Consider the following 22,068-nt stretch of genomic DNA (forward strand, 5'->3'; position numbering starts at 1 on the left):
AGGATAGGTGAGGAGCAGGACAGAGTGGTCAGTAGTGGTTCTGCATTGTGTGGTAAGACAGTGGAGGGCGATGAGGGGATGTGGTGCAGGGTATGTGGCTAGTATGATATACAAAGTGGCCGGGGCGGCAGTGGAGGGAGCAGACCGATTGGTATCGCAGTATGTTTCTGGATTGAGGAAGATAGTGGAGGCAGACAGAGTGGTACAGTATGTTCTGGATGGAGGAAGACAGTGGAGCGAGGGACAGAGTGGTACAGTATGTTCTGGGATGGAGGAAGGGACAGTGGAGGAGCGGGACAGAGTGGTACAGTATGTTCTGGATGTGAGGAAGATATGGAGGCAGGACAGAGTGGTACAGTATTTTCTGGATGGAGTAAGATAGTGAGCGGTGGGAGTGACAGGAGTGGTGACAGTATGTTCTGGATGGAGTGAACGTGGAGAGAGGACAGAGTGGTACAGTATGTTCTGGATGGAGGAAGACTAGTGGGGAGCAGGACAGAGTGGTGTGTATGTTCTGGATGGAGAAGATAGTGGAGGGGGAGCAGGACGAGTGGTACAGTAAAGTGTGTTCTGGATGGAGGAAGATAGTGGAGGAGCAGGACAGAGTGGTACAGTATGTTTCTGGATGGAGGAAGTATAGTGGAGGAGCAGGACAGAGTGGTACAGTATGTCTGATGGAGGAAACATGTGGAGGAAGGCGCAGACAGAGTGTACAGTAGTGTTCTGGAGTGGGAGGGCACATGTGGAGGAGCAGGACAGAGTGGTACAGTAGTTCTGGATGAGGAAGACAGTGGAGGAGCAGGACAGAGTGGTACGAGTATTTCTGGATGGAGGAAGACAGTGGAGGAGCAGGACAGAGTGTGGCAGTATGTTCTGGATGGAGGAAGACAGTGGAGGAGCACGGACAGAGTGGTCAGTATGTTCTGGATGGAGGAAGATTGTGGAGGAGCAGGACAGAGTGGTGCAGTATGTTCTGGATGGAAGATAGTGGAGGGCAGGACAGAGTGGTACAGTATGTTCTGTCTATGGAAGGAAGATAGTGGAGGAGCAGGACAGAGTGGTACAGTATGTTTCTTGATGGAGGAAGATGGTGGCGGGGGTAGGCAGGACAAGAGTGGGTACAGTAATATTCTGGATGGAGGAAGACTATGGAGGAGCAGGACAGAGTGTTACTTTTGTTCTGGATGGAGGAAGATCAGTGGAGGAGCATGACAGAGTGGTACAGTATGTTCTGGATGGAGGAAGAACTGGAGTGGCAGGACAAGTGGGCAGGTAATGTTCTGGATGGAGAGAAGATGGGGAGCAGGACATGAGTGGTCAGTATGTTCTGGATGGAGAAGATAGTGAGAGGAGCAGGACAGAGTGGTACAGTATGTTCTGGATGGAGGAAGACAGTGGAGGCAGGACAGAGTGGTACAGTATGTTCTGGATGGAGGAAGACAGTGGAGGAGCAGGACGAGTGGTGCAGTATGTTCTGGATGGAGGAACAGTGAGGAGCAGGACAGAGTGGTACAGTATGTTCTGGATGGAGGAAGATAGTGGAGGCAGGACAGAGTGGTACAGTATGTTCTGGATGGAGGAAGCATACGTGGAGGAGCAGGACAGAGTGGTACAGTATGTTCTGGATGGAGGAAGCAGTGGAGAGCAGGACAGAGTGGTACATATGTTCTGGATGGAGGAACAGTGGAGGAGCAGGACAGAGTGGTACGGTATGTTTCTGGATGGAGGACAGTGTGGAGGAGCAGGACAGAGTGGTAAGTATGTTCTGGATGGGGAAGAGTGGAGGGGCAGGACAGAGTGGTACAGTATGTTCTGGATGGAGGAAGATAGTGGAGGAGCAGGACAGAGTGGTACAGTAATGTTCTGGGATGGGAGATAGTGGAGGGCAGACAGGAGTGGGTACAAGTATGTTCTGGATTGGAGGAAGACGGTGGAGGAGCAGGACAGAGTGGTACAGTATGTTCTGGATGGAGAAGACGAGTGGAGGAGCAGGACAGAGTGGTACAGTATGTTCTGGATGAGGAAGACAGTGGGGAGCAGGACAGAGTGGTACAGTAATGTTCTGGATGGAGGAAGACTAGTGGGAGGTAGGCAGGACAGAGTGGTACAGTATGTTTCTGGATGGAGGAAGAAACAAGAGAGGTTGGAGAATCGGGGGGACAAAGGTGGTGGTACGAGTAATTTTTCTGGATGAGGACAGTGGAGGAGCAGGACAGAGTGTGCAGTATGTTCTGGATGGAGGAAGATTGTGGAGAGCAGGACAGAGTGGTGCAGTATGTTCTGGTGGAGTGAAGAGGGTAGTGGAGGCAGGACAGAGTGGTACAGTATGTTCTGGATGGAGGAAGTATGGAGGAGCAGACAGAGTGGTACAGTATGTTCTGGATGGAGGAAGATAGGTGGAGGAGCAGGACAGAGTGGTACAGTATGTTCTGGTGGAGAGAAGCAGTGGAGAGCAGGACAGAGTGGTACAGTATGTTCTGGATGGAGGAAGATAGTGGAGGAGCAGGACAGAGTGGTACAGTATGTTCTGGATGGAGAAGACAGTGGAGGAGCAGGACAGAGTGGTACAGTATGTCTGGATGGAGGAGAAGGACATGGAGTGAGCAGGACAGAGTGGTACAGTATGTTCCTGGATGGAGGAGATAGTGGAGGAGCAGACAGAGTGGTGCCAGTATGTTCTGGATGGAGAAGACAGTGGAGTCAGACAGAGTGGTACAGTATGTTCTGGATGGAGGAAGACGTGGAAGGAGGGGGACAGAGTGGTGCAGTATGTTCTGATGGAGGAGACAGTGGAGGAGCAGGACAGAGTGGTACAGTATGTTCTGGATGGAGGAAGATAGTGGAGGCAGGACAGAGTGGTACAGTATGTTCTGGATGGAGGAAGATAGTGGAGGAGCAGGACAGAGTGGTACAGTATGTTCTGGATGGAGGAAGCAGTGGAGGAGCGGACAGAGTGGTACAGTATGTTCTGGATGGAGGAAGACAGTGGGAGGACGCAGGACAGAGTGGTACAGATGTGTTCTGGATGAGGAAGACAGTGAGGAGCAGGACAGAGTGGTACAGTATGTTCTGGATGGAGGAAGATAGTGGAGGACAGGACGAGTGGGTACAGTATGTTCTGGATGGAGGAAGATAGTGAGAGAGCGGACAGAGTGGTACAGTATGTTCTGGATGGAGGAAGATACAGTGGAGGAGCAGGACAGAGTGGTTACAGTATGTTCTGGATGGAGGAAGAAGTGTAGGAGCAGGACAGAGTGGTACAGTATGTTCTGGATGGAGGAAGATAGTGGAGGAGCAGACAGAGTGGTACAGTATGTTCTGGATGGAGGAAGATAGTGGAGGAGCAGGACAGAGTGGTACAGTATGTTCTGGATGGAGGAAGACAGTGGAGGAGCAGACAGAGTGGTCAGTATGTTCTGGATGGAGGAAGATATGGAGGAGCAGGACAGAGTGGTACAGTATGTTCTGGATGGAGGAAGACAGTGGAGAGCGAGGACAGAGTGTGCAGTATGTTCTGGATGGAGGAAGATAGTGGAGAGCAGGACAGAGTGGTACAGTATGTTCTGGATGGAGGAAGAAGTGGAGGAGCAGGACAGAGTGGTGCAGTATGTTCTGGATGGAGGAAATAGTGGAGGAGCGGACAGATGTGCAGATGTTCTGGATGGAGAAGAGTGATGCAGGACAGAGTGGTACAGTATGTTCTGGATGGAGGAAGATATGGAGGGCAGGACAGAGTGGTACAGTATGTTCTGGATGGAGAAGACAGTGGAGGAGCAGGACAGAGTGGTACAGTATGTTCTGGATGGAGGAATACGTGGAGGAGCAGGACAGAGTGGTACAGTATTGTTCTGGATGGAGGAAGATAGTGGAGGAGCAGGACAGAGTGGTACAGTATGTTCTGGATGGGGAAGACAGTGGAGGAGCAGGACAGAGTGTGCAAGTATGTTCTGGATGGAGGAAGAAGTGGAGGAGCAGGACAGAGTGGTACAGTATGTTCTGGATGGAGGAAGACAGTGGAGAGCAGACAGAGTGGTACAGTATGTTCTGGATGGAGGACAGATAGGGAGGAGCGGACAGAGTGGTACAGTATGTTCTGGATGGAGGAAGACAGTGGAGGAGCAGACAGAGTGGTACAGTATGTTTCTGGATGGAGGAAGACAGTGAGGCAGGTACAGAGTGGTACAGTATGTTCTGGATGGAGGAAGATAGTGGAGGACAGGACAGAGTGTACAGTATGTTCTGGATGGAGGAAGACAGTGGAGGAGCAGGACAGTGGTACGTATGTTCTGGATGGAGGAAGACAATGTGGAGGAGCAGGACGAGTGGTACAGTATGTTCTGGATGGAGGAAGATAGTGAGGAGCAGGACAGAGTGGGTACGAGTATGTTCTGGCTATGGAGGAAGACAGTGGAGGAGCAGGACAGAGTGGTCAGTATGTTCTGGATGGAGGAAGACAGTGGAGGAGCAGACAGAGTGGTACAGTATGTTCTGGATGAGGAAGATAGTGGAGGAGCAGGACAGAGTGGTACAGTATGTTCTGGATGGGGAAGACAGTGGAGGAGCAGGACAGAGTGGTACAGTATGTTCTGATGGAGAGATAGTGGAGGAGCAGGACAGAGTGGTACAGTATGTTCTGTGGAGGAAGACAGTGGAGGAGCAGGACAGAGTGGCAGTATGTTCTGGATGGAGGAAGAAGTGGAGGAGCAGGACAGAGTGGTACAGTATGTTCTGGATGGAGGAAGATATGGAGGACAGGACAGAGTGGTCAGTATGTTCTGGATGGAGGAGATAAGTGGAGGCGAGGACAGAGTGGTCAGTATGTTCTGGATGGAGGAACAGTAGTGGAGGCAGGACAGAGTGGTACAGTATGTTCTGGATGGAGGAAGATAGTGGAGGAGCAGGACAGAGTGGTACAGTATGTTCTGGATGGAGAGAAGACAGTGGAGAGCAGGACAGAGTGGTACGATGTTCTGGATGGAGGAAGACAGTGGGGGGAGCAGGACAGAGTGGTACAGTATGTTCTGGATGGAGGAAGATAGTGGAGGAGCAGGACAGAGTGGTACAGTATGTTCTGGATGGAGGAAGCAGTGGAGGAGCAGGACAGAGTGGTACGAGTATGTTCTGGTAGGAGACAGTGGAGGAGCAGGACAGAGTGGTACAGTATGTTCTGGATGGAGGAAGACAGTGGAGGAGCAGGACAGAGTGGTACAGTATGTTCTGGATGGAGGAAGACTAGTGAGGAGCAGGACAGAGTGGTACAGTATGTTCTGGATGGAGAAGATAGTGGAGGCAGGACAGAGTGGTGCGTATGTTCTGGATGGGAGGAAGATAGTGGAGGCGAGACAGAGTGGTACAGTATGTTCTGGATGGAGGAAGAAGTGGAGCAGGACAGAGTGGTACAGTATGTTCTGGATGGAGGAAGATAGTGGAGGGCAGGACAGAGTGGTACAGTATATTCTGGATGGAGGAACAGTGGAGGAGCAGGACAGAGTGGTACAGTATGTTCTGGATGGAGGAAGATAGTGAGGAGCAGGACAGAGTGGTACAGTATGTTCTGGATGGAGGAAGACAGTGGAGGAGCAGGACAGAGTGGCAGTATGTTCTGGATGGAGGAAGACAGTGGAGAGCCAGGACAGAGTGGTACAGTATGTTCTGGATGGAGGAAGACAGTGAGAGCAGCGACATCAGTGGTAAGTATGTTCTGGATGGAGGAAGACAGAGAGGAAGCGGACAGAGTGGTACAGTATGTTTCTGGATGGAGGAAGATAGTGGAGGAGCAGGACAGAGTGGTACAGTATGTTCTGGATGAGGAAGACAGTGGAGGACATGGACAGAGTGGTACAGTATGTTCTGGATGGAGGAAGACAGTGGAGGAGCAGGACAAGTGTACAGTATGTTCTGGATGGAGGAAGACAGTGGAGGAGCAGGACAGAGTGTACAGTATGTTCTGGATGGAGGAAGACAGTGGAGGAGCAGGACAGAGTGGTAGCAGTATGTTCTGGATGGAGGAAGATATGGAGGAGCAGGACAGAGTGGTGAACAGTATGTTCTGGATGGAGGAAGACAGTGGAGGAGCAGACAGAGTGGTTACAGTATGTTCTGTGGTGGAGGAGAAGTGGAGGAGCAGGACAGAGTGGTACAGTATGTTCTGGATGGAGGAAGACGTGGAGGACAGGACAGAGTGGTACAGTATGTTCTGGATGGAGGAAAGTGGAGGGCAGGACACAGAGTGGTACAGTATGTTCTGGATGGAGGAAGACATGGAGGAGCAGGACAGAGTGGTAGCAGTATGTTCTGATGGAGGAAGACAGTGGAGGAGCGGGACAGAGTGGTACAGTATGTTCTGATGGAGGAAGAGTAGAGGAGCAGGACAAGAGTGGTACAGTAGTGTTCTGGATGGGGAAGATAGTGGAGGAGCAGGACAGAGTGGTACAGTATTGTTCTGGATGGAGGAAACAGTGAGGAGCAGACAGAGTGGTACAGTATGTTCTGGATGGAGGAAGATAGTGGAGGCATGGACAGAGTGGTACAGTATGTTCGGATGAGGAAGTAGTGGAGGAGCAGGACAGAGTGGTACAGTATGTTCTGTGAGGAAGAAGAAGAGTGGTGGAGGAGCAGGACAGGGGTGGTACAGTATGTTCTGGATGGAGGAAGACAGTGAGGGTAGGGCAGGACAGAGTGGTACAGTATGTTTCTGGATGGAGGAAGACAGTGAGGAGCAGGACAAGTGGGTCAGTATGTTCTGGATGGAGGAAGATGTGGAGGAGCAGGACAGAGTGGTCAGTATGTTCTGGATGGAGGAGATGGGGAGGCAGGACAGAGTGGTACAGTATGTTCTAGATGGGAAGAAGATGTGGAGGAGCAGGACAGAGTGGTACAGTATGTTCTGGATGGAGAAGAGTGGAGGAGCAGGACAGAGTGGTACAGTATTTCTTGGATGGAGGAAGATACGTGGAGGAGCAGGACAGAGTGGTACAGTATGTTCTGGATGGAGGAAGATAGTGGAGGAGCAGGACAGAGTGGTACAGTATGTTCTGGATGGAGGAAGACAGTGGAGGAGCAGGACAGAGTGGTGCAGTATTTTCTGGATGGAGAGAGCAGTGGTGGGGAGGCAGACAGAGTGGTACAGTATGTTCTGGTGGAGGAAGCAGTGTAGAGAAAGCGAGGGTGTATGTTCTGGATGAGGAAGACAGTGGAGGAGCAGGACAGAGTGGTAGCAGTATGTTCTGGATGGAGGAAGATATGGAGGAGCAGGACAGAGTGGTACAGTATGTTCTGGATGGAGGAAGACAGTGGAGGCAGGACAGGTTGGTACAGTATGTTCTGGATGGAGGAAGATAGTGGAGGAGCAGGACAGAGTGGTACAGTATGTTCTGGATGGAGGAAGACAGTGGAGGAGCAGGACAGAGTGGTACAGTATGTTCTGGAGGAGGAAGTGGAGGAGCAGGACAGAGTGGTACGTAGTTCGTTCTGGATGGAGGAAGATCATGGAGAGAGCAGGACAGAGTGGTACAGTATGTTTCTGGATGGAGGAAGACAGTGGAGGAGCAGACAGAGTGGTTACAGTATGTTCTGGATGGAGGAAGACAGTGGAGGAGCAGGACAGAGTGGTGGACAGTGTGTTCTGGATGGAGGAAGACAGTGAGAGCCAGGACAGAGTGGTACAGTATGTTCTGGATGGAGAAGAACAGTGGAGGAGCAGGACAGAGTGGTACAGTATGTTCTGGATGGAGGAAGATAGTGGAGGAGCAGGACAGAGTGGTACAGTATGTTCTGGATGGAGGAAACATAGTGAGGAGCAGGACAGAGTGGTGCAGTATGTTCTGGATGGAAGAGACAGTGGAGGAGGCGAGGACAGAGTGGTGCAGTATGTTCTGGGATGGAGGAAGATAGTGGAGGAGCAGGACAGAGTGGTACATATGTTCTGGATGGAGGAAGACAGTGGAGGAGCAGGACAGAGTGGTACAGTATGTTCTGGATGGAGGAAGATAGTGGAGGAGCAGGACAGAGTGGTACAGTTGTTCTGGATGGAGGAAGACAGTGGAGGCAGACAGAGTGGTACAGTATGTTCTGGATGGAGGAAGACAGTGGAGGAGCAGGACAGAGTGGTACAGTATGTTCTGGATGAGATAGAGACAGTGGAGGAGTCAGAGACAGAGTGGTGACAGTATGTTCTGGATGAGAGAAGAAGTGGGAGCAGGACAGAGTGGTACAGTATGTTCTGGATGAGGAAAGATAGTGGAGGAGCAGACAGGTGGTCGTATTTCTGGATGAGGAAGATAGTGGAAGCAGTAACAGAGTGGTACAGTATGTTCTGGATGGAGGAAGACAGTGGAGGAGCAGGACAGAGTGGTACAGTATGTTCTGGATGGAGGAAGATAGTGGAGGAGCAGGACAGAGTGGTACAGTATGTTCTGGATGGAGGAAACAGTGAGGAGCAGGACAGAGTGGTGACGTATGTTCTGGATGGAGGGGAGATAGTGGAGTGGAGCAGGACAGAGTGGTACAGTATGTTCTGGATGGAGGAAGAAGTGTGGAGGAGCAACAGAGTGGTGGCAGTATGTTCTGGATGGAGGAAGACAGTGGAGGAGCAGGACGAGTGGTACAGTATGTTCTGGTATGGGAGGAAGATAGTGGAGGAGCAGGACAGTGGTACAGTATGTTCTGGTATGGGAAGACATGGAGGACAGGACAGAGTGGTGCAGTATGTTCTGGATGGAGGAAGACAGTGGAGGAGCAGGACAGAGTGGTACAGTATGTTCTGGATGGAGAAGAAGTGGAGGCAGGACAGAGTGGTACAGTATGTTCTGGATGAGGAAGACAGTGGAGGAGCAGGACAGAGTGGTACAGTATGTTCTGGATGAGGAAGATAGTGGAGGAGCAGGACAGAGTTGGTACAGTATGTTCTGGATGGAGGAAGAAGTGGAGGAGCAGGACAAGAGTGGTAGCAGTATGTTCTGATGGAGGAAGACAGTGGAGGAGCAGGACAGAGTGGTACAGTATGTTCTGGATGGAGGAAGATAGTGGGAGGAGCAGGACAGAGTGGTACAGTATGTTCTGGATGGAGAAGACAGTGGAGGAGCAGGACAAGTGTGCAGGTATGTTCTGGATGGAGGAAGACAGTGGAGGAGCAGGACAGAGTGGTACAGTATGTTCTGGATGGAGGAAGATAGTGGAGGAGCAGGACAGAGTGGTACAGTATGTTTCTGTATATGGGGAAGATAGTGGAGGAGCAGGACAGAGTGGTACAGTATGTTCTGGATGGAGAAGACAGTGGAGGAGCAGGAAAGTGGTACAGTATGTTCTGGATGGAGGAAGAGTGGAGGAGCAGGACAGAGTGGTACAGTATGTTCTGGATAGGAAGACTGTGGAGGAGCAGGACAGAGTGGTACAGTATGTTCTGGATGGGAGAAGACAGTGTGGAGGAGCAGGACAGAGTGGTCAGTATGTTCTGGATGGAGGAAGATAGTGGGAGGAGCAGGACAGAGTGGTGCAGTATGTTTCTGGATGGAGGAAGACGTGGAGGCAGTGACAGAGTGGTACAGTATGTTCTGGATGGAGGAAGATAGTGGAGGAGCAGGACGAGTGGTATCAGTATGTTCTGGATGGAGGAAGCAGTGGAGTAGCAGGACAGATGGTACAGTATGTTCTGGATGGAGGAAGACAGTGGAGGAGCAGGACAGGAGTGGTACAGTATGTTCTGGATGGAGTAAAGGATAGTGGAGGAGCAGGACAGAGTGGTACAGTATGTTCTGGATGGAGGAAGACGTGGAGGAGCGGACAGAGTGGTACTATGTTTCTGGATGGAGGAAGACGTATGGAGGAGCAGGACAGAGTGGTACAGTATGTTCTGATGGAGAAGAGGAAGTGGAGGAGCAGGACAGAGTGTACAGTATGTTCTGGATGGAGGGAGCACAGTGTGAGGAGCAGGACAAGAGTGTGCAGTATGTTCGGTTGATGGAGGAAGATAGTGGAGGAGCAGGACAGAGTGGTACAGTATTTTCTGGATGGAGGAGATAGTGGGTCAGGACGAGTGTGTACAGTATGTTCTTGGATGGAGGAAGATAAGTGGAGGAGCAGGACAGAGTGGTACAGTAGTGTTCTGGATGGAGAAGACAGTGGAGGAGCAGGACAGAGGTGGTGACAGTATGTTCTGGATGGAGGAAGAAGTGGAGGCAGGACAGAGTGGTACAGTATGTTCTGGATGGAGGAAGATAGTGGAGGAGCAGGACAGAGTGGTACAGTATGTTCTGGATGTGAGCGAAGGCATGGTGAGGAGCAGGACAGAGTGGTGCAGTATGTTCTGGATGGAGGAAGAAGTGGGAGCAGGACAAGTGGTACGTATTTTCTGGATGAGGAAGACAGTGGAGGAGCAGGACAGAGTGGTACAGTATGTTTCTTGGATGAGGAAGATAGTGAAGGACAGGACAGGTGGTACAGTATGTTCTGGATGGAGGAAGATAGTGGAGGAGCAGGACAGAGTGGTACAGTATGTTCTGGATGAGAAAGATAGTGGAGGAGCAGGACAGAGTGGTACAGTATGTTCTGGATGGAGGAAGACAGTGGAGGAGCAGGACGAGTGGTTACAGTATGTTCTGGATGGAGGAAGATAGTGGAGGAGCAGGACAGAGTGGTACAGTATGTTCTGGATGGAGGAAGACAGTGGGAGCAGGACAGAGTGGTGCAGTATGTTCTGGTGTGGAGGAAGACAGTGGAGGAGCAGGACCAGAGTGGTGAGTATGTTCTGGATGGAGGAAGATCAGTGGAGGAGCAGGACAGAGTGGTACAGTGTTCTGTGGTAGGAGAAGATAGTGGAGGAAGCAGGACAGAGTGTACAGTATGTTCTGGATGGAGGAAGATAGTGGAGGAAGCAGGACAGAGTGGTGCAGTATGTGTCTGGATGGGGAAAAGACAGTGGAGGTGCAGGCAGAGTGGATCCAAGGTATGTTCTGGATGGAGGAAGATAGTGGGAGGAGCGGACAGAGTGGTACAGTATGTTCTGGATGGGAAGAAGTGAAAGGTGGAGGAGCAGGACAGAGTGGTACAGTATTTTCTGGATGGAGGAAGATGTGGAGGAGCAGAGACGAAGTGGTACGAGTATGTTCTGGATGGAGGAAGACAGTGGGAGGAGAGAGACAGAGTGGTCAGTATGTTCTGGATGGAGGAAGTAAGTGGAGGAGGCAGGACAGAGTGGTGACAGTATGTTCTGGATGGAGGAGGTACAGAATGGAGGATGCAGGACAGATGTGGTGAGCAGATGTGGAGGAAGACAGTTTTCGGGATGGAGGGAGATAGTGGGGGGGAAGCAGGACAGAGTGGTACAGTATGTTCTGGATGGAGGAAGATAGTGGAGGACAGGACAGAGTGGTACAGTATGTTCTGGATGGAGGAAGACAGTGGAGGAGCCAGGCCAGAGTGTGTACGTATGTTCTGGATGGAGGAAGATGGGAGTAGAGGAACAGAGTGGTACAGTATGTTCGTGGATGGATGGAGAAGACTATTGGAAGGCAGAGCAGAGTGTACAGTATGTTCTGGATGTGAGGAGAGAACTGGAGAGGCAGGACAGAGTGATAGCAGTATTGGTTCTGGATGGAGGAAGATAGTGGAGGAGCGAGGACAAGTGGTACAGTATGTTCTGATGGAGGAAGAAGTGGAGGACAGGGACAGAGTGGTACAGTATGTTCTGGATGGAGGAAGATAGTGGAGGGCGCAGGACAGAGTGGTACAGTATGTTCTTGATGGAGGAGACAGTGGGGAGCAGGACAACGTGGTCAGTATGTTCTGGATGTGAGGAAGACAGTGGAGGAGCAGACAGAGTGGTACAGTATGTTTCTGGATGTGGAGGAAGATAGTGGGGGAGCAGGAAGCAGAGTGGTACAGTATGTTCTGGTGTGAGAGAACAGTGTGGAAGCAGGACAGAGTGGTAGCAGTATGTTCTGGATGGAGAGATAGATAGGAGGAGCAGGACAAGTGGTACAGTATGTTCTGGATGGAGGAAGATAGTGGAGGAGCAGGACAGATGTGGTAACCGTAATGTTCTTGGATGTGTAGGGAAGAAGTGTGAGGAGCAGGACAGAGTGGTACAGTATGTTCTGGGATGGAGGAAGATGTGGAGGTAGCAGGACGGTGGTACAGTATGTTCTGGATGGAGGAAGACGTGAGGGTGAGTAGCAGTAGTTCTGATGGAGTAAGTAGTGGAGAGCAGGACAAGTGGTACAGTATGTTCTGGATGGAGGAAGAAGTGGAGCAGACAGAGTGGTACAGTATGTGTCTGGGAGGGAGGAAGACACTGGAGGAGCAGGACCGGTGACAGTATGTTCTATGGAGGAAGACGTGAGGACTAGACAGAGTGGTGCAGTATGTTTCTGGATGGAGGAAGACAGTGGAGGAGACTAAGTACAGAGTGGTACATTGTTCTGGATGGAGAAGATAGTGGAGGAGCAGGACAGAGGTGTGACAGTATTTTCAATAAGGATGAGGAAGACAGTGGGAGGCGCAGGACAGAGATGGTGCAGTATGTCTGGATGGGGGAAGACAGTGGAGAGCAGGACAGAGTGGTACAGGTATTTCTGGATGGAGGAAGACAGTGAGAGGAGCAGGGACAGAAGTGGTAGCAGTATAGTCTGGATTGGAACGGAACAGATGAGTGAGGAGCAGACGAAGTGTACAGTATGTTCTGGATGGGAAACTAGTGGGGAGCATGACCAGTGGTCTGGCATGTATGTTCTTGGATGGAGGAAGACAGTGACAGGAGCAGGACAGAGTGGTGCCGTATGTTCTTGGGCTTGGGAGGAAAGATGGAGTGAGGAGCTGGACAGAGTGGTACAGTATGTTCTGGATGGTAGGAAGGGATGAGGAAGAGCAGGACAAGTGGTCAGTTATGTTCTGTGGAGGAAATAGTGGAGGCGAGCAGCGACGGTGGGTCATGTATGTTTCTGGGATGGAGGAAGAAGTGGAGGACGGACAGAGTGGATACGTATGTTCTTGGATGGAGGGAAGATCGTGAGATGCAGGCGCAGAGTTGGTACAGTTATGTTTCTGGATGTAGGAAGGCAGGGAGGAGCAGGAACGAGTGGTGGACAGGTAGTTCTGGATGGAGGAAGACAGTGGAGGCCGGACAGAGTGGTACAGTGATGATTCTGGATGGAGAAGACACAGTGAGGAGCGGTGACATGACGTTGTAGCAGTATGTCGCTGGATGGGAGGAAGGACGTGGAGGAGCAGGACAGAAGTGGTAAGCAGTATGTTCCTGGATGGAAGGACAGTGAGGAGCCGGAAAGGTGGTACAGTATGTTCTGGATGAGGAAGAAGTGGAGGCAGGACAGAGTGGTACAGTAATGTTTCTAGATGGGGAAGTAGTAGAGGAGCGGACGAGTGGGTCAGTGTATGTTCTGGATGGAGGAAGACATTGTGGTATAGACAGGACAGAGTGGTACAAGTATGTTCCTGGATGGAGGAAGATAGTGGAGGGAGCAGGACGAGTGGTAGCAGTATTTTCTGGATGGAGGAAGGACAGTGGGAGTCAGGACAGAGTGTACGTATGTTCGGGAAGAAATGGAGTGAAGACAGTGTAGGAGGCAGGACAGAAGTGAGTGCAGTATGTTGCTGCATGGAGGAAGATAGTGGAGGAGCAGGACAGAGTGGGACAGGTTAGTGGTTCTGGACTGGATGAAGACGTTGGAGAGCAGGACACGAGTGAAGTGCAGGAGGTGTTTCTGATGGAGTGAGAGGTATAGTGTGAGGAGCAGGACGAGTGGTAGAAAAAAAAAAAAAAAAAAAAAAAAAAAAAAAAAAAAAAAAACGTATGGGTTCTGTGAATGTGGGAAATAGTGGAGGGAGCAGGACAGGTGGTACAGTATGTGGTGCTGGATGGAGGAAGACAGTGGAAGGCAGATCAGAGTGGTACAGTAAACTGTTACTGGGATGGAGGAGATAGTGGAGGAGCAGGACAGAGTTGGTACAGTATGTTCTGGATGAGGAAGATAGTGGGTCAGGACAGAGTGGGTACAGTATGTTCTGGATGGAGGAAGACAGTGGAGGGCAGGACAGATGGTACAGTATGTTCTGGATGGAGAAGATAGTGAGGAGCAGGACAGGTGTACCCAGTAGGTTCTGGATGGGGAAGATATTGGAGTCAGGCCAGGAGTGGTACAAGTATGTTCAATTAGATGGACGGGAGAAGACAGTGTAGGAGCATGGACAGGGAGTGGGGTACGTATGTTCTGGAGTGAGTGAGTATAAGACAGTGGGAGGATCAGGGGGGGACCAGAGTGTGCAGAGGTATGTTGTCTGGATGGAGGGATGAAGATAGTGGAGCAGGACAGAGTGTTACGTATGTTCCTGATGGAGGAGAAGTGGAGGAGCAGAGACAGGAGTGTGGTATCAAGTAATTTTTGGAATGGGGCAGGCATTGGAGGATACAGACAGAGTGAGTGCAAGGTATGATTCGAGACAAAAATGGACTGGGGAAGCGTGGAGGAGGGGCGGACAGAGTGGTACAGTATGGTTCTGGATGGCGGAAGACAGTGGAGGAGCGGACAGAGTGTGCGAGTATGTTCTGGATGGAGGAAGATATTGGAGGCAGGACAGAGTGGTACAGTGGAATGGGGGTGGGTCTGGATGGAGGAAGATAGTGGAGGAGCAGACAGGATGGTACAGTATGTTCTGGAGGTGGGAGAAGATTCAGTGAAGGAGCCAGGCGAGAGTGGTACAGTATTTTTCTGTATGGAGGAAAAGACAGTGGAGGATCAGGACAAGTGTAGCAGTGTAGGTGTTCTGGGATGGGATGAAGACGGTTGAGGAGCATGACGCGAAGTTGGTACAGAATATAAAGTTACTGGATGAGGAAGATATGGAGGAGCAGGACAGAGTGGTACGTATGTTTTGATGGGAAGATAGTGTGTGGAGGAGCAGGGGACACGAGTGGTACGTATGTTTTAGGATGGTGGGAGTACAGTGTAGGGGAGCAGACAGCTTGGTAACAAGTATTTTCTTGATGTGGAGGGGAGATAGTGGAAGGAGGGCAGGACAGAGTGGTACAGTATGTTTTGGTGGGAAGATAGTGGAGGAGCAGGACCAGAGTGGTAAGTAATTTTCTGGATGGACGAAGACAGTGGAGGAGCAGGACAGAGTGGTGCAGTATGTTCTGGATGGGGAGATAGTGGAGGAGCAGGACAGAGGTGGTACAGTATGTCGGATGGAGAGATAGGGGTGTGAAGGGTCAGGACGGAGTGGTACAGTCAATCGTCTGATGGAGGAAGCTAGTGGAGGCAGGACAGAGTGGTACAGTATGTTCTGGATGGAGGAATAATAGTGGAGGTGATGCGGGGACGAGTGGTAAAAGTAATGTTTTTTGGATGGAGGCGAGCTAGTGGAGGAGGCAGGACAGGGAGTGGTACATGTGTATTTCTGGATGGATGAAGACGTGTAAGGAGCAAGGACAAGGGTGCATAAGTTCTGATTGAGGAAGAACAGTGGAGGAGCCGACAGGGCGTGGGTACAGTATGTTCTGGACTGGAGGGGGAGATAGTATGAGTGAGCAGGACAGAGTGGTACAAGTATGGTTGCTGGGGGATGGAGGGGAGATAGTGGGAGCGGGAGGCAGTGACAGAGTGGTGTACAGGGTTATGTGGTCTGGATGGAGGAAGGACGTGGAGGAGCAGGACGAGTGGGGGCGTATGTTCGGATGGAGGAAGACAGGTGAGGAGCAGGCAGAGTTGTTACAGTATGTTGTCTGGATTGAAAGAATTAGTGGAGGAGGGCAGGACAGAGTGGTACAGTAAATGTTCTGATGGAGGAAGAAGTGGAGGAGCAGGACAGAGTGGTACAGTATAATGTTCTGGATGGAGGAAGACAGTGGAGGAGTCAGGACGGCTAGGTGGTAAGTATGTTCTGGAATGAGGAAGACAGTGGGGAGCAGGACCAGAGTGGTACAGTAATGTTCTGCTCTGGAGGAACATACGTGAGGAGCAGGACAGAGTGGTTAAACAGTATGTTCTGGATAGGCTGAGGTTGTTCATCATCGCGTTCACTTGATCTTTGTGGTGAAGGAGCGTGCCAAAAATGAAAATCAGAAATACTGAAATGATTATTTGTGAATCAACCATATAGAACATTTATGACAACTTGGGTTGGTGTAAAAGATACAACGTGACTCATAATAGGCTGTCTGATACCCAGGTTCGGAGTGAAATCCACTAAAAGCTTTTTCCATAACAAAATACATTGATTTTATTTATTTTTAAACTTTTGGGGTTTCACCTTAAAATAGTTAACAACCAATATGGGTCAAGTTGAGAAGCAAGTTCTCATTTGAGCAATATGCGACCTGTGTTTAGGATTTGTGTTTATTGGCACTATAAGCCCGCAGTGCTATATCGACATGTGATTATATTAGCACTGTTGGCCTTGTACGCCTTTGTGTGCTGTGTGTGTGTGCTGGAAGTAACAGTTACCCCCAGATGACGTGTGCTGGGGGAGTAAAGCTGTGGTTAGCCTTGGAGGGACTAGAAGAACCAGTGTGCTTCTTTAATAGCAGGGTTCAAATAGCTCAACAAATGTGTGAAGATCATGTCTGCCTCAGCCTCTGAGGGTGAGGGAGCGGTAATCTACACAGCACAGCGCCGGACACCCACAAAAAAAAGGAGCGCAAATGAAGGGCTAGGACTAGCCTGGAGGCGCCGGCGATAGGCCTGAGCAGAAAAGTTTAAACCAACGCGTCAGGGCCGGTCTACTGATGATCGGCCAACGAGACGGGTTTGGAACTACAGTCCTGTCACAGTGTGCAAGAACAGACTGGTGAGTTAGCGGTACATCCTCCTGCGGAGCTCCCTGGTTCTGCCCTAGCTGTGAGTATACAGTGAACCCGTATATACCGAAAATTAGGCATTTACCCATTTGATCGGCTTAGGCTTGTTAAATAAAATAGACCTTAGAATCTATATTCGTGGGTGACTCGGAATCCCATTTTTGGTCCTGTAAACACAAAAAAAACAGTTTGAATTGACGCAAATCCCCTTATAACCTGGCCAAGATCAAGCACAGCAGTTTCGACCTACAACAACACAGAGTTACACATGGAGTAAATACAACAACATACGTCAATAGTACGGAGTAAGAAAAATAAGTTAATGAGATAGGCAGACGTGTTAGCAAGATGGAGGGGTGTGACGGGATAAGGTATGGTGAAAGGCAACAGAAAATGCCATGGGTGGCGAAGTAAAAATACCATATAGCATGTAAAACCAACTTGGAATGTTGAATTTTTGAACAGTGGGAAGAATGCGCAAGTAGTAGATAGAATATGGGGTGCAGGAGCAAAAATAAAAAATAAGTACAGTGTAAGAAAGAGGTAGTAATTGTTTGGAGGTCAAAATGTTATGGATGGCTATGTAGCAAGTTATGCAGTAATCAGGTGAGGCTGCTCTGACAGCGTGGTGCTTAAAGGCTGTGATTGTTGAGTAATGTGGGGTTCCATTTTCAGAATTTTTTGTTCGTGGGTCCATTCAGTGGCAGCAAGAACTGGAAAGGGACGTAGGGCGGCCAAGGAAAGAATTGGTGGTTTGGGGGGGGTGACCAGAGAGAAATATACCATGACATGGAGCGTGTGCTACAGGTTGGTGCTATGGTGACCATCGAGCTGAGATAGTGGGAACTTTTACCTAGCAGGGTCGTTGTAGAGACCTGGAGCCAGTGGTGTGGCGACGATATGAGCGGGGCCAGCCAACGAGAGCTCTTACGTTCGCATGGTTGGTGGGAGTATATGTGGCTTGATTGGTGAAAACGGATGCACTGTGATAAACTGCATCCAATTTATTATGAAATAGGTAGTGGGAGGCTAATTTGTAATTGACATCGCCTAAGTCGGGATTGGTAGGGATGGTCAGTTTATACGAGGGTATTATGTTGTGGCCAGCATGAATGAAGATCTATTGTTTGCGGATAGAAGCCTTCTAGATTTAACTTTGGATTGGAGATGTTTGTGTGAGTCTGGAGACTAGAGTTACAGTCTAGACCGAACACGCGTAGTTATTTGTAGTTGTCCACATAATATCTAAGTCGGAGTCCGTTCCAGAGTAGTGTGTTGGACAGGCGGGCAGGTGCAGCAGAGATCGTTGAACAAGGAGAATGCATTATTTTTTACGGTTGTATTTAGGAGAGTCAATTGGGAGCCACAGAAGAGAGAAATAAATAGTATGCCATGAAGACTCGCCATGGAGGGTTTGTTAACACATGTCCAAGAAGGGCCGAAGTATACAGAATGGTGTCGTCTGCGTAGAGGTGGATCAGAAGACTCCCCAGCAGCAAGAGCGACATCATTGGGATGTATACAGAGAATGAGAGTCCGTCCAAGAATTGAACCCTGTGTGTCCCCCCATAGAGCCTGCCAGGGAGGCCCGGACAACAGACCCTCCGGATTTAATGAGCAAAAAACACTGAACTCGGATCAGAGAGTCGTTGGTGACGCCAGGCAGGCAATCATTTGAGAGAGCCAAGTGGTTTATCGGGTCTGCCGGGATGAAGATGTGTTGAAAAATAAATGACAGAGTCGAAAGAGCCTTGAGCCGAGGTAATGAATACGGCTAAAAAAGCAACGTATTGTTTCTTATCGATGGCGGTTAAGAATTCATTTAGGACCTTGAGCGTGGCTGATTTGCACCCACATGACCACTCTGAAACCAATTGCATAGCGAGAAGGTATGGTGGGATTCGAATGGTCGTAATCTTTTGTTGACTTTGGCTTTCTAAGCCTTAGAAAGGCAGGGTAGCCTAGATTAGGTCTGTAGCAGTTTTGGGTCAAGTGTCCCCCCCTTGGAGAGGGGGATGAACCGCAAAGCTGATTTCCAATCTTTGGGGAATCTCAGACGACACGAAGAGAGGTTGACAGGCTCGTAATAGGGGTGGCAACAATTTCAGCAGATCATCTTAGAAGAAGGGTCCAGATTCTCTAGCCCGGCTGATTTGTAGGTGGTCAAATTTTGCGCTGCTCTTTGTAGAACATCAGCTACTGGAAGTAGGTGAAGGAGAAATGGGGAAAGGCATTGGGCGAGTAGCTGTGGGGGGTGCAGTGCTGTTGACTACGCGGTAGGGTAGCCAGGTGAAGCATGGCCAGCTGTAGAGAAATGCTTATTAGAAACAAAATTCTCAATTATAGTGGATTTATCCAGTGGTAGACAGTATTTCCTATCGTTCAATGGGGCAGTGGCAGCTGGGAGGAGTGGGTTGTTTCTTATTCTCCATGGACTTTTAATATAGAGTTTGTGTTGCAGGAAACATATTTCTGCTTGAAAAAGCTAAGACCTTGCTTTTCTAACTGCCGCTGTGTATATTGGGGTTTTCATAGCTTCCCTAGAAAAGTTGGCGGTATCTACGGGGGGCGCCCGGGATCTAATGCAGAACGCCATAGGAATTTTTTTGTTTGGTGTAAGAAAGGCAGTCAGAGTCTGGAGAGAACCAAGGGCATATATCTAGTTCCTGGTTTCTAAATTTCTTGAATGGGGGGGGCGAGTGGGCGGTTATTTAAGATGGTGAGGATAATAATGAACCAGCATGCCGGTGCTAGCTGAACACGTATGAGATCAATATCCTTCCAGGATACCCCCAAATAAAAACACAGTCGAATTAGAAAGACCTGCTCGCTGAGTGTTTCAGGGGGATCGTTTGAACAGTGTGGTGGAGGTCTTTTGACTTCTGACCCATTAACGGATGCAGGCACTGAGAGCAGTGGATTGCTGAATCTTAGTTGAGGGAACAGCAGAGGTGTTATTTAGAGGGCAGTTGGGTGTGGGGAATGATGCTCTATGAGATGTGCCCGTGATTTACGGCTTTGGGTGGTACCTGGTAATTTCATTGATCATTTCATAGTGAGATTGAGGGCATCAAGGCTTAGATTGAACTTTTTGGAGTTAAAGCTGCAGATGGGCCAAATTTCTGTTTGAACAAGCGGCCTTTACTTTCCTAACTGACTGGTCCTCTGTCCCACCCCTCCCTCTACCTCCCGCTGTCCCCCTACCTCTACCTCCCTCTCTGTCCCCCCTACCTCTACCTCCCTCTGTCCCCCCTACCTCTACCTCCCTCTGTCACCCTACCTCTACTCCCTCTGTCCTCCCCTACCTCTATCTCCCTCTGTCACCCTCCCTCTACCTCCCTCTGTCCCCCTACCTCTACCTCCCTCTGTCCCCCCACCTCTACCTCCCTCTGTCCTCCTACCTCTACTCTACTCCCTCTGTTCCACTCCCTACCTCTACTCCCTCTGTCCCCCTACCTCTATCCCCTCTGTCACCCTCCCTCTACCTCCCTCTGTCCTCCCTACCTCTATCTCCCTCTGTCCCCCCTACCTCTACCTTCCTCTGTCCCCCCTACCTCTACCTCCCTCCCCCTACCTCTACCTCCCTACCCCTACCTCTACCTCCCTCTGTCCTCCCTACCTCTACCTCCCTCTGTCACCCCTCCCTCTACCTCCCTCCCCCTACCTCTACCTCCCTCTGTCCCCCCTACCTCTACCTCCCTCTGTCCCCCCTACCTCTACCTCCCTCTGTCCTCCCTACCTCTACCTCCCTCTGTCCCCCCTACCTCTACCTCCCTCTGTCCTCCCTACCTCTACCTCCCTCTGTCCCCCCTACCTCTACCTACCTCCCTCTGTCCCCCCTACCTCTACCTCCCTCTGTCCACCCTCCCCTCTCCATCCCTCCCTCTACCTCCATCTCTATCCCTCCCTCTACCTCCCTCTGTCCCCCCTCCCTCTCCCTCCCTCTGTCCCCCCTACCTCTACCTCCCTCTGTCCACCCTCCCTCTCCATCCCTCCCTCTGTCCACACTCCCTCTCCCTCCCTCTGTCCCCCCTACCTCTTCCTCCCTCTGTCCTCCCTACCTCTACCTCCCTCTGTCCCCCCTCCCTCTCCATCCCTACCTCTACCTCTCTCTGTTCCCCCTCCCTCTCCATCCCTACCTCTACCTTCCTCTGTCCACCCTCCCTCTCCATCCCTACCTCTACCTCCCTCTGCCCCCCCTCCCTCTCCATCCATCCTACCTCTACCTCCCTCTGTCCCCCCTCCCTCTCAATCCTACCTCTACCTCCCTCTGTCCCCCCTCCCTCTACATCCCTACCTCTACATCCCTCTGTCCCCCCTACCTCTACCTCCCTCTGTCCCCCCTCCCTCTCCATCCCTACCTCTACCTTCCTCTGTCCACCCTCCCTCTCCATCCCTACCTCTACCTCCCTCTGTCCCCCCCTCCCTCTCCATCCATCCCTACCTTCCTCTGTCCCCCCTACCTCTACCTCCCTCTGTCACCCCTACCTCTACCTCCCTCTGTCACCCCTACCTCTACCTCCCTCTGTCCTCCCTACCTCTATCTCCCTCTGTCACCCCTCCCTCTACCTCCCTCTGTCCCCCCTACCTCTACCTCCCTCTGTCCCCCCTACCTCTACCTCCCTCTGTCCCCCCTACCTCTACCTCCCTCTGTCCTCCCTACCTCTACCTCCCTCTGTCCCCCCTACCTCTACCTCCCTCTGTCCTCCCTACCTCTACCTCCCTCTGTCCCCCCTACCTCTACCTCCCTCTGTCCCCCCTACCTCTACCTCCCTCTGTCCACCCTCCCTCTCCATCCCTCCCTCTACCTCCATCTCTATCCCTCCCTCTACCTCCCTCTGTCCCCCCTACCTCTACCTCCCTCTGTCACCCCTACCTCTACCTCCCTCTGTCCACCCTCCCTCTCCATCCCTCCCTCTGTCCACACTCCCTCTCCATCCCTCTGTCCCCCCTACCTCTTCCTCCCTCTGTCCTCCCTACCTCTACCTCCCTCTGTCCACCCTCCCTCTCCATCCCTACCTCTACCTCTCTCTGTCCCCCCTCCCTCTCCATCCCTACCTCTACCTTCCTCTGTCCACCCTCCCTCTCCATCCCTACCTCTACCTCCCTCTGCCCCCCCTCCCTCTCCATCCATCCCTACCTCTACCTCCCTCTGTCCCCCCTCCCTCTCCATCCCTACCTCTACCTCCCTCTGTCCCCCCTCCCTCTCCATCCCTACCTCTACCTTCCTCTGTCCTCCCTACATCTACCTCCCTCTGTCC

General features: G+C 50.9%; 1 protein-coding gene across 1 annotated transcript in view; it reads right to left on the minus strand.

The window, feature by feature from the left end:
• Positions 1-22,068, minus strand: part of trim46a (tripartite motif containing 46a) — a 39,715-nt gene that overhangs the window by 1,764 nt on the left and 15,883 nt on the right. The gene's annotated exons all lie outside the window — the stretch shown is intronic.

The sequence above is a fragment of the Salvelinus namaycush genome, chromosome 37 (genome assembly GCF_016432855.1).
Source record: "Salvelinus namaycush isolate Seneca chromosome 37, SaNama_1.0, whole genome shotgun sequence".
In the NCBI taxonomy this organism is placed as follows: Eukaryota; Metazoa; Chordata; class Actinopteri; order Salmoniformes; family Salmonidae; genus Salvelinus; species Salvelinus namaycush.